Here is an 11,947-nt window from a genome sequence, read left to right on the forward strand (position 1 = left end):
TTAGAATGTACTCTATAGCAAGGTCACCAGGCATATCTCTCTCTCTCTCTCTCTCTCTCTCTAACCTCTCTCTCTCTTTATTTCCCTTTCTCTGTCTCTGAAGAAGCTGAGTTTGGTGGATTCAAAGAGAAATATACATTGGCCCCGGTCCCCCCCGTTCCTCTGGCCCCGGAGCGTATCTTGTGGTAAGAGGGGAGGTACAGTAAGTGAGGGAGTATCGGACCATAGTTAGCCCGAACCAGGCAGACAGAGAGGGGCATTGTGTGGGGCCCTTGCTGTGGAATCACACAGACACACACCACCCGACACTCAAACACCCCCCATCCCCCTCTCACCTCCACGTCTGGCTCGCCCTCATTACCCAAGATAACATTAATTCAATATAAAATAAACTTTGAAAGGGGCCTCTTTTGAAGTGCTTTTTCACTCTCTCCAATGTCGTACCGTACGTGTTCCCCCTGTCTGAACATTTCTGTCTCACTTTTCAGTATGCAGTCCGTCTTGTCTTTACGTTTCCTACTTCTGTCTCATTCCTGCCAACAGAGCTGTGCTGTGTGTCCTTTTCCCTCAGCTCACCTTTCTCCCATCGATAAAAACAAACGGTAATGTTCCTGAGACTGCCCACCTGGGTGACAATTTCCCTGTAACTGATACTGACACCTTTTTTTTTATCAGTCTTGAGAATACTTCCGTTCCTGTTTTGGAACACCTGAGCAGAGAGTAAAAGAGTGGACCATTTTAATCGCACTTCAGTTGGGTTCGTATTCACAGGCCAGTGGAAGGAAACCAAAGACTGTTACCGTTTGTTCACTTTAACCACATAGACAAACATTCCGTGAAAATAGCAGATCTACGGCTTCACAATGAGTCGCAAGCTTGAAGATTGGCTATATTTTTGCTACTTTACGTACCATAACGTATAAGTAGGAAAAGCGTTGCTCCTTAAAATTGTGAGTGTTAACATTGTGATTCTTTGAATTTCAACTTTGACAATCAATGCGGCCCTTGAGGACACTTAAGTTGAGAAGAGCCGGGCGGGAAGCTTGAGGCCTGCTGTTATTTTATGTTGTTTTTTTATAGAAGCACAGTTGCCAGATGATGCAACTATGGCGGACAGAGCTCAGCATCTGGCCGCTTTCAACAGAATTACATCATGTTGGCTGGTGACCTCCAAACCAGCTTCAGGAGATGAGGGACTCAAAAAGGCAACTACGGCACCATGAACAATCTCATCGCAAAGCTCTGAGGCATTGCCTTGGCTTGTGTGTGTGGATGAACAGTCATTTAATTCGACCAATATTGCAATTATCACTTGATGTTGGCCTGTCACTGTCTGTTTAAAACAAGAACAGCTGTTAGTTAAAAATCCATCACTACTCGCTCTGTGGATTGAATGAACTCTGTCTAGCCTCATGATTTAAAAAAATTACATCAAATTAAAAGAACATTAGCTTGCACACAAAGGATTTGCATCTGCCTGCACGTTTCAATGTCTTCAACATCTCAGAGCAAATCTACAAACTGTGCCAAGCTTCTGGCTTACGTGCCTGGCCGACCTCGACCTGAAAGATTTGTGTTGGTCAAAGGGCATTAGGCTAATGACATGGCTTTCACCTTAGAAACGATGAATGATCCTTTTAACTCTTCCCCCAAATTACTCAACTGTCTCCATCTCTCTCGTTCATTCTCTGTCAGTCCCTTTGCTGTAAAACAATCTTAATTCCATCTCTCTCTTGCTGTGCCTCTCTCCGTGTCTCGCTCTGTGTCTCTCTTGTGGCCAGTCGTAAATTACGTCAGTCATCCATGACATATCTCTGAGGTATGACTACACATTTGTGCAAGATGTCAGTCCGATAAGGGCCCTGTTAAACTTTGATTACTACATAGCAGGGCCGGATTTAGCCAGCCCCACTCAGGGGCAGACAGAATTGTAAGGGGGGGGCGACTCCTCCGGCGCGGGTGGCCCTGCTACATAGAATGTTTTATATATTTTTTTATATTTAATTTTCATTTTATGTGACCTGACCATTGCATTTCTTGTGCAAAAGAAATGTGGAACTGATCAGTCCAGCACACATGCAAACATACACACATGCATGCACGCACACTTGTATCTCCTTTTCTGTCTCTCTCTTTCTTCCCCCCGATACGGTTCGAAGCAGATGGTCACCCACCCTAGAGTCTGAGTCTGCTTGACGTTTATTCCGTTACCACTGTCGCAAAATTGCTTGCTCAGGGTTGGACTTTCGGGTTTCGAGACAACTTATTGTCATTTGACACTTTAATGAAGCCGGTGCTGATCCATTGTGAAGATCAACTATTACACTCTCCTAAGCACGCTTTTATAACCTTTCTAATAATAACATAATGACAATAATTATGATAATTTGTCCTTTACCCATCCTAACTACCGGTATTAGGAGCAGAGAGTGCTATTAGTACAGCTCTCAGGGGTTAAAATGCCTTGCTCAGGTACACTTCAACACATACTGTATGGTGTGGGCGCAAACCGTGGACATTCTGTGTGGGGGCGAAAACCAAGGACCGCCCCAGTGAGTTTTGAGTTGTGCCATTAACATTTTGTGCAAAGACACATGCTCAATTTAGGGTCTGAATTGTTTTCAGGCTAATCCTTCCTGTGATCACAGAACAGAACATTTAAAAGTTTGAATTGTACTGATTTCAAATTCAATTTCATACCCCTGCCCCTGCTGAGTCCCTATACTGGGCATGTCATATAGTCAAACATTCGCCAAAAATTGCCATTGTACACACTCATAACATGTTGTTGCGATGCGTTGTGATGTGAACTTTACTATTTTGGGGCAAAGGCATTTTGGTGTAAATGGGGAAAAATATAAGCCCTTGGGGAACCCTGATCAACAAAGTGTATATTTCTGTGGTCAATTACACATTCAGGTCACACTGACTATGTATAGCACTGATAATCCATATTCATATTTTTTGGGGTATGTATGTGAGAGTGATCTTGTAAACATTGCGGCCTAACCAACATTACTCAGCCTGGATGGCAACCACTTGCATTTTCTCATAAATAAACTTTAAATACCTCTCTCAACTTTGGAGTGGTTTGTGTCAGCACATTTGGAATAGACATATTTAAGTTTTTCCAACATATTTTCTATCACAGTCTTGTCTCGTATGGTATCGGTGTAGATGTATTCATAAAATAAACTTTCGATTAAAATAAGAGTGAATGATCAATGAAACATTGTAAATTCACAATAAAATATCTTCAAAAGAGATTTTGACTTAGTTATGAACCACTGGCTTTTCCATTTTTCATTTTATTTGGGAATTGGCTTAACGACTATAAGGGTCATCCACATCAACCACTGTAACTATAAAAACTAAAAGGCATGGGCACCGAGGCTACTGTCTATAAATATAAAGATATTTTATTTAAATCGACCTCAAGTGGATGGCAGAGTCCACACCACAACTATAACGACAAACAATATAGTATAGTGCTTGGTGTGGACGGCACTTAAACTGGGATAAAAAATACAAAAAATATGGCTGCATATACAGGGGCCAAGCTATAAAAAGGGGGGGGGGGGGGGGGGGGAGAAAAAAGGCCATGCCACACTATGTAGTCCAACGTAAAAAAACCCATTAAAACACACAATGCTACACTATGTAGTCCAATGTAAAAACAGACAAAAGACATGCTATGCTAGTATACACTATAGTGTCGTTGGTGTCCAATGTAAACACCAACTAGATAAAGTGCCCCTCGGTTGCACAGGTCTCCACCAGGGCAGGTCAGGTTGTGGCCTCCTGGTGGTGCTATAATAGGCCAATGTGAAAAGGGTGCCATTTCTTCTTACGCCTTGGATGGCAATTGGATGATTTGAGCCATTTTGAATACATGAATACAATACAACTCATAAACAGATGATGGCGCCTACTATCACATCATGCATTCATCTAATTCGCTTTATCAAACCATTCAAACCATTACGCTATATTTCTGGCACATTTGAAGTTTACTGTACACAGAACGCCTCTGTGCTAAAATGCTTAGCCTAGAAGATAAAACTAGATCATACTTGCAAATGTGCATGATGTTTGAAGTGAATTCACCGCTGCACACCTAGAAGCTTAAAGTGGCCCTTTGTACAATATCTGACCTTTGAGCATTGATTCTGTGAGCTGATATGGGCTTATGGGACGGTCAGTAAACAGCACAAGAAGCCAAATAAGCAAGGCTTTGAGTTAAGACGGGCACAGACAGAGAAGATTAGACCTGCAGACAGTGAAAGGCTTCTTTGCTCAGACCATTTTAGAACCATTGACCTACCTTTTCTAGACTGCAGAACATCAACTGACTTTTTTTTACATAATACGTAGTTAAACAACTAGTCGACTAGTAAACTAGTCAACTAGTCAACTAGTCAACTAGTAAAAATTACTAGGAGTGAATGCCCTAGTTCACACCACAACTATGGTATAACGAAAAAAATCGTGATATGTTGTGAGGTTGTAGATCGGCTTGTAGCCGTAGTTAACAAACATAAGTTTAAGTATACAAAATGTAATCAAGTGGACCGGTAACCATAAGTGTCCATTTGATTACATTTCTCTGAATTCAAATTTGATAAATTAACATTTTAACATCACGATTTCACTGTCAGGATTTCACTGTGCCAGACTGTCATCATTGTCACTTACATCATTATTTAATCATCAAAAAAGGTCGACCTTTCAACAGCTCCTGGGCAGGAGTTGATAACTTGTATATGCCACATTCCTCTGGGCCTTACCTGGGTAATGTGATCCCCGACCCCAAAGGTCCAAAGCTCCCTGAATATCACTGATTAAGTCATGTGTGTGTTTTCACCACAAACCCGTGGCGGAGTGCAACATGAGATCTGTCTCGCTGATCGATGCAGCGATAACATGCTCACAGAGTCCATTTCACTGTCCATTTCACCGGAGTATCCCTGAGGGTGTGTGTGTGTGTGTGTGTGTGTGTGTGTGTGTGTGTGTGTGTGTGTGTGTGTGTGTGTGTGTGCGTGTGCGTGTGCGTGTGCGTGTGCGTGCGCGTGCGTGTGTGCCCGGGAAAATATAAGCCTAGAGTAGTGCAATCGGCAGAGCGCAAAATTGGGAGGCTAGCTCCCAGTGCTCCAGGCACTGTACAAAAAGCGGTGTGTAGTCAAAGCTAGATCAGCGCATCATCAAGGACAAGCACCACCCAAGTCACAAACTGTTTAACCCCCTACATTACAACAACCGCGGCCGGGCAAGGAGGCCTACCACTAGTACCACAGTATCAAGAGCTGCACCAGGTTCATGAACAGCTGTCACCCGGCTGCCATCAGACTGCTGACAGGCGGTGTCGTCAGACTGTTCTCAGACCTTTGCTCTTCCTTGGACCTACCTGTGGATTATACCAGGCAGAGTAATCTAGTAAGAGAATGGCGACACGCTTTGATCTCGCCACAAAGCGGGGTGCTATGGGCTATAGTTCCAAACATTGGAACTATCCCATTGAGATAGAATGAGCACTTCCGCATTCCAGTGTTACAATGGGAGTCAATGTCGCCACTCTCTTAAGGTGCGTTCAGACTTGGATGGTTAGAGTGGCGTGATTACATACAAAGTCAATGCAAAGATGAGAAGTTGCGCGGGCGAAGCGAACGGGCGCGGCGCGACCTGGCGCAGCACAAACGGGTCGAACCGAGGCGAATATTTAAATTCACGTCTGAACGCACCTTTACTAGATTACTCTGATACCAGGGACAAGGGACTTGACTTTTCTTTCTTTGCTCTATCTCATGGACCTTTACCAGTGTTAGTCTATTATGCGGTTGACACGCACTAACACCTTAATAACTTTTATTTTTTTGTTAATAACTAACATGTAACTTCCATTAGTATATCATGCACAGTATACATCTGCTGCTATGCTCACACAGCTTTATATCTTATCTCAGGTGCGTGTAAATAATCATGTAGACATTTTTGTTTTCCTGTTTGATCAGGACAGATAGTAGAGTAGAGAGATGCAGCTAAGCTTCTAGACTAGTAACTGGAAATTATGTGGATGTCAGGATCAATATACAGTCATTTAGAAGCGGCATGGCTCCAATGTGGATCTCGGAATTCACGTGGCCAGTCTGTGACATCAGTCATCTGTAATCTTGGACAAGGTTTCAGCATGATCACAGATTCACAGCCCCTTGATTTCCATTATAAGTCAAATATTTCAAAAAGTATAAAAAAGGCCAACTGGCAGTGTGCCTACAAAGTTTGATGCTGATCAAGTCCAATGCTATAAGCTTTGGACACAGAGACGTGTGCGCACACACACACACACACACACACACACACACACACACACACACACACACACACACACACACACACACACACACACACACACACACACACACACACACACACACACACGCACACACACACACACACATCCACATGCAAATACACATACAGCTAGGCCATGCTGTCAAACAATTATCAAAATAATGAAATACAGCAGCCATGTCATGGGACCGTATCCTTTAATGAACTCAAGTGAAATCAAGGTTTTTAGATGTAATGTAACTGTAAAACTCTATCATAGAATGTCACTCATCGCAATCCCCATGTGCTATGTTTAAACACAGTAGAGCATGTTTCCACGATAGCATTTCATGGGAAACTGTAAAAAGAACTTTATGTGGATATTTGATACACATACATGCATTTTACTCCATGTAATATTGCTGACAGTTATGAGACACAGCATGAGACCTTCTTTTTACAGACCCAACCTGTCAACTGTACAGTACTTTGAATCCCTACTCGCTGGGAACTTATACTGTAGCTTGAACCTACCAGAAAGCCATATTTGTTTGTTTGCCTATGATACACTTACTACTTATACTTTCAAAATATTTCTAAATTCAAAAATAGACAATCTACAAGCTTACAACATGTCTCATTGTGAGTTTGTAGATTGTCTATTTATTTTTTTATTTTTTTACATTTTTGCCTATAATGATGTGACCAAAATAGGTTTATAGTGGTTAAGAGCAGTGCATAGTGGGATTTGGTTGTTTCATCAATCATTGGTCTGAACGTCGATAGGTCCATTCCACTCGTGCTTGGGATGACTCAGTAATTTACAGCATTAACAGACAGAACTTAAGAGGGGACCGGGGTCCAGAGGGCAGGAATTTGCTAGTGTTTAAGTCTCATGACCTGAGGTAGTCTTACAATAATAACAGAGCCCATGTCTTAGGGACTAACCAGGGTACGAAGGAGGAGAGGAGAGGAGAGGAGAGGGGAGAGGAGAGGAGAGGAGAGGAGAGGAGAGGAGAGGAGAGGAGAGGAGAGGAGAGGAGAGGAGAGGAGAGGAGAGGAGAGGATTGAAATATTTATTAACAGTTTGCAGAATTACAGTACAATTCAAGCACAACTCAATACAAAGACTGTTAACTGTGAGTGGACGACCCAATAAAGCATTACACTTCTTTACAAGAGGGTCTTGTTCAATTCATCAAAACATTTAGAGACGTACAAATATACACTTCTATAAAGCCAAAGAGCAGAACGGGAATTCATCATAAGGGAAGTAAAAAGGGAAAAGAAACATATACAGTGAGGGTGGGTGGGTTGGGGCAATTCTGATTTTTCGGGGGCCAGTTTCGAATTGCAGCCTTCTGTAAGTGCCCTTTGAGAGCGGATTTGAAGGAATCAAGGGATTTGCATGTCTTAATGACTGTTGGTAGGGCGTTCCACATTTTGGTGGCATAGGAGTGAAAATAATTGAGTCCCTTGTTTGTGCCGAATCTGCGTTGCAAATGGTTTGTTGCACTCCCTCTGGTGTTGTGCGTGTGGACTTCGTTAACATTAAGGAAGTATTTGGACAGGTACATGGGTATCTTGGTGGTGTATCGAATCTTGTGGACCAGACCCATTGCAAGATGCTGTATTCTGTCTTCGACCCTAAGCCATTCCAGCCTGTCAAAGTGGGCAGGGGTGAGGTGGGTTCGGGGGGTGAGGCCAAGTAGGAGCATGACAAGTTCGTTTTGGGAAGTTTGGAGCCTTGTTTTAAGGGCCTTTGAGGTGCTGTGGTACCAAGAGAGGAGAGGAGAGGAGAGGAGAGGAGAGGAGAGGAGAGGAGAGGAGAGGAGAGGAGAGGAGAGGATCTTATAAGTTATAAACCAAATCAACTTCAAGGTTGAGACATCAATGATGAGCAAATGCATCTCATTTTCCTATGCTTCAGCAGTCAAAGAGGCAAGGCAACCCCTCTGAATGGCTTATAAACAGTTTTCTAAGCAATGCGATTGGTTCTCCAGATGTGACATCTGGATTGTCAGTTTAGCTGATTGAGACAGAAGTACATTATGTATAGGTATGATTTGTGTAATCAACTGATTACAGTGGCCACTGAGCCCCTATACATTGGTTAGTGGGAGGAAGCACAGGACTACGTTGTTTTTGGTATGTCTGGACCGGAGGTTTCTCTGTGTCCACTAACCAGCATTACCCTCCAAGTGCATGTGGTCCGCTCCTCAGGTTTCTGACGTTGAAAGGAACTGCGACTGCAATTTACAGAGTCACATGTTTGCCACTCTATATTGGGTCCCAGGTGGACAGGAAAACGTGTTCCAGGAACTCAGACACAAGCTACTGCGCTGTCAGGACTCAGGAGTTCGGTTTGGCAACAGTATGAAAGCAAAAGAGAGAGAAGACGTGTGAATGAAATAGCTCGACTGTGAACATAGAACTAATTTGGTGTAATTATATTAAAAGAAAAACGTCTGGCATAAGTTATGGCCAGCTAGAGTCAGTTAATTCATACAAAGTAATGAGAATTTCACTGGCCAGATGGCCCTCATCTCTGTCTATTATGCCTTGCTCTGCACCCAGAATAGTATTGTATTGTAGAAGTAATACAAGCTGTCTTCTAGTCACCTGTCAGAGGACCCAACATTGACAAACACTGGGTCCATGTGTTTCACAACCCCAGTGCTGTGCTGCACAGCCAGTATTGTAAATCATTTTGCCTTTGAAGGATGACGTGGTAAACGGCAGCACAGACACACGGCAATCAAAATCCAATCTTATTCATTATAGACCTCTGTGAGTCTGTGTGATGAACGGCAGGGCAATCAATCACAGTCCTGTCATCACTGCGTGTAAGAGTTTTTTGAGCAGCGTGGTGTTTTCATCACTCAGCCCCCCCCCCCCCCCCCCCCCCCCCTCGTTCTCTGTCAAGAGGCCTTTCAGGAGCTTGGCAGCATGGTGTGGAGAAGAACGTGACCACTCGGTTCCATTTTCTCACATTGTTCAGTGTTGAGTCTTCGGTTGTATATGTATGCTCCCAGAGAGCATCTGGATGTGTGTCTATAATCGCCTCTGTGTGATGTTCTGTTGCTGCGATCTGACAATATACTTAATTGGTTCAATTATACAATTATACAAGGACTGAAACACCAAAGTCAGGAGTCACGTTTACAAGGTGCAAAACCAGGGGAAATTTATTAACAGACAATTAAATACAGACAGTCTTTTTTCTTTGCAGGGGAAGCAGTTCAAAAGCTAGGTCAACATAAACTTATTTTACAGGGTTCGAGGACCGGCTGGAGTCGTCGCTGAGAATGGATCGTCGCTGGACATCACTTCAACTTAAATCTTCAGGTAGGTTATTAACTGAAAAGGATCCAGTCCACAGCTGAGTAAAGGATAACTTGCATAGGCTTGCTTCTAGTTCTTCAGATAAGGCAGTTCAACACAGGTAAGCATGACTGTCAGTATTCAAGATAATAGGATAGGATTTCACCTTGGTAAGTATTTCTACTCAGCCTGATACTCGAGTAGAGTATTTGTACTCTTTTCCGTAGGCCACGTACGAAGGTAGGTATTTCACTCCGTTTCCGTATCCATGTACTGAGGCAGGTTGTCCCTCCGTTTCCAATCCTGTATTTACTCTATATGTGGTTTGTTAGCGCTATTTGCAGGCTATAGCGCGTCCCCTCGTCGGTGCCTGTGTTTAGCAGAGAGAGAGATACACACGGTCAGAATTCATATTATCACTTAGAATGGCATTTGAATTACAGTGGTTAAACTCGCTCACCGCCCAACATCGCCCACGTCTTCCACCCACTAGTCGTCGTGAAACGAGTCAGAGAGACCTGGCTTTTATAGGGGTCCACACACAGGTGCGGCATAATCAAGCTGATGCAGCAGATGGACCGGTCCCAGTCCGGTATGTATCTTCCTTCAATATGACACGCCCAAGGTTGTGACACTGTCTTCTTTCTCTTTGCCTCGTTTGCTCTCCGGGGGGAATCTTACCTGTTGGGCGGTGCTTAATTTCCGAGCAAGACACCACAACAAACATAAGCATGCACACACACGCTCACACGTGTAACCAAGCAAAAGACATGTGCATTTACAGGATGCACACAATCAAACACACAAAGTGCATGCAAACAACAGAACAAACAGCCTGGTCCTAATATCTCTGTGTGGCTCATTGACATAAGCGTTCAGTTTCTTGCACAGGAAACTGTAGCGTGCTCAGCTTGTTTGTGAGCACGAGTGCTCAATGAGCACACTAATAGTATCCTAATTCCCTTCCACTCTGCTGTTCTTTACCGCTGTCAGATATTTTGGTCAGGTGGGCCTGTGAATCATTATTTCCCCACTGAGGATTGAAGGGTGAGTGAGGGAGCAGTGGAAACGTTGCTGTAGTCCAACTGTAGTAGTTGGGATACATTGGTGAGAAAGGAGAGCAAGAGAGATGCAGGACCTTGGAACGTGTGTGGTTCATTATCCATTATTTGAACTCTTAAAGGGCAGAGCCAAATTAGAGTGCTCGTGTCTCACAGACGTTATCCAGGGCTTTGTTTTTAGATGATGGCGGGCTCGGTGTCAGAAATTTGTTCAGTTTGTGCATCCAGGAAAAACAGCACCCATTAGTCATTCATTTTGATCATTTTGATCATGATTGATTGTTTGCAGCTCAACCAACTGAGGAGGCTGGCTGTCTGTGTGTATTATGATTGTTAATATTATGAAACTCTGTCCACCAGAGGGTGCTGAAACCACCAAAACAAACTTGAAAGGCAACAGGCTACCACAGCTCAGATAACTGAAACACACACCTCTAGGTTGCTTGGTTATAGACAAATTCAGAAATGGATCTCTGTACTTTATACCTCATACTTAAATGCTTAGTATGAGGTATAAAGTACAGCAGCCTTGTGTAAGAAAGATTGGGTATTGTGTAAGACTGACGTTAGGCTATATATCTTTTGTGGTGACTGGTACACAAAACCCAGGAGTCAGAGGAACAGTTGCCTATTTCAAGGCGTTTTTATTTAGAAAAGGTAGAGGGACACTGATAGGGTTTCTCCAGCGATGATGATCTAGTCTCTACACCTAGGTGGGGCGGTTGGACAGTCAGTCGCGGGACCTAGTCTCTGGACTGTACTGGGGAGAGGGGACGGTCAGTACCGAATAGCTGACGCGGTCAGTAACTATTAGATCCAACAAGGTCTCTCTCAAGGCTGGGGTACTCGGGCAGCGATCCTGTCACTCCTTTTCTCCTCGGTCCGTATCAGTTTAGGTTCTCCTCTTCATATTCCTTCGGGTTTTTGTAGTTGCGCTATAAGTGACAGGCGCGCTCCCAATGCGCGTGTAGCGTGCGCTCCGTATTAGCCTGGGGGGAATAAGACAGAGGTGTCAGCATGACAATTCACATAGTGGCATAGAATGACAGGTGAATTAGTGGTTCTCGACTCACCGCCCTAGCAGTCTCGTAACGTGCTTCCTCACCCCCCGGAGTGTGATCTGTTCTGAGGCAGAGAGGACTCAGTTTTGTACTTGCGGTCTCCCTAATGGGCGAACACTGGTGACGCGCATCTCAGCTGGTCCAACAGGTGACGGGGAATATACCTGGCTTCCA

The sequence above is a fragment of the Electrona antarctica genome, assembly GCF_951216825.1.
Source record: "Electrona antarctica genome assembly, chromosome: 17".
NCBI classification, from domain to species: Eukaryota; Metazoa; Chordata; class Actinopteri; order Myctophiformes; family Myctophidae; genus Electrona; species Electrona antarctica.